Genomic DNA, 1504 nt, shown 5'->3' with positions numbered 1-1504 from the left:
CCGACACGGCGGCCGGTGGCGGCAGCCACCACCTAACGGTGGTGGTTATAGTTTTTCTATTATTATTCCGGGCGATTACAACACAATTTACAACAATATCCACGCAACACACACATAAAAATTACGCACACACCCACACACACGGCCGCCCTGCGGTGGCAGGCGGTGGTCGGAGGCCGGCAGCAGCGGCTTTCAGCGGCAATAACCTTCGTTGTCGGTGGCAGACACCATGGCCGGCTGCCATGGTGGTTCTCCATGACTTCCATTCGACAGCACCCCCCCTCACGCAATCGTATAACAAGCACGAACCCTTATTTGCAAACACTTAAACACTCCACCACCCACAAGGCGACAACACGTCGCCGGAAAGCGACAGAAAAAGCGATCAACGGGCGGCAGTTAGAGCTACCGGAACCACAGCAGTGGGAAGAAGAAAAGAAGTCACCTTCCCTGATGGAATAAATGACATAAACCTCCTTATCAACCGACTCCGATTCACGGCTTCTCCCTTCGTCGCAAATGACAGCAGCGGCGACAACAATGTGGCAGGATCCGGCGGCGGCCGCCGCTAATGGCAGCGACGAAGCAACAACGCCTGAGGGCTGCCCTCCCCGTGTCGTGGGTCTTCGCTGTTGCTGGTGGCAAGGATGACTTGATGATGCTTGGTAACCGGAGGACGAACGAGATCAATGGTGGCTCGGTGGTCAGAGAAACAAGGGAGTAGGGTGGAGGCCGATGGTGGGGGCATAAGGATGGAGCGGCGGCTGTTCCTTCTTAGGGTTAGGGTTACACTCCCTTTAAATACCCGCCTCCCTCTACAAGTTTGCCATAATGACAATAATAGTCCCTCACCATAACATTTTCTTCAAACTTAATCCAATATTTACCATTTAAACCCCATCTTCTGAAATCCCTCACAAATAAGGTCGGAAATTTACCAATCAACCCTATTTCTACAAAATCTCTTCAAAAGAAGTCCCATATGTTACCATTTAGTCCCTGCCCTCACTAATACTTACAAATTAAGTCCGGATTTTACTCTTTTAACCCCTAATCTCTTAAAGTGTGACAATTAGCTCTACGAGACCATCATTTGACATATAATTATTTTTTAGGGCTTCTATGCATTCATCAATTTATTTATTTATTTAATAAATAAACGGGGTGTTACAACTCTCCCTAACTTAAATCAGATTTCGTCCTCGAAATCATTCATTACCATTTCTTGTGTGCCATACTACTCAAGCAACACGGCCACCATCCTGGGCACACCCTAGCCTTCCCATGGTAGCCGTGACCAGTCTTCGCAAAGCCCTAAAATCCGCAGGTGAACAAATTCCTCACAACAAGATCACATCTACTTCGTCTGAGATCGGTTGTCTCGAGATGGTCTGAATCCCTGACAGACCAATCATACTGAATCATCACCGATGGAACCAACCCGCTTATTCCTCAACCGACTAATCCACTTCTGATGACTCGAGGTTCCAACTATGAAACAAGG

This window comes from Lactuca virosa, chromosome 7 (genome assembly GCF_052849685.1).
Source record: "Lactuca virosa cultivar CGN04683 chromosome 7, Lactuca_virosa_CGN04683_v6, whole genome shotgun sequence".
Classification (NCBI taxonomy): domain Eukaryota; kingdom Viridiplantae; phylum Streptophyta; class Magnoliopsida; order Asterales; family Asteraceae; genus Lactuca; species Lactuca virosa.
Note: the sequence above shows the minus strand (reverse complement) of the source record.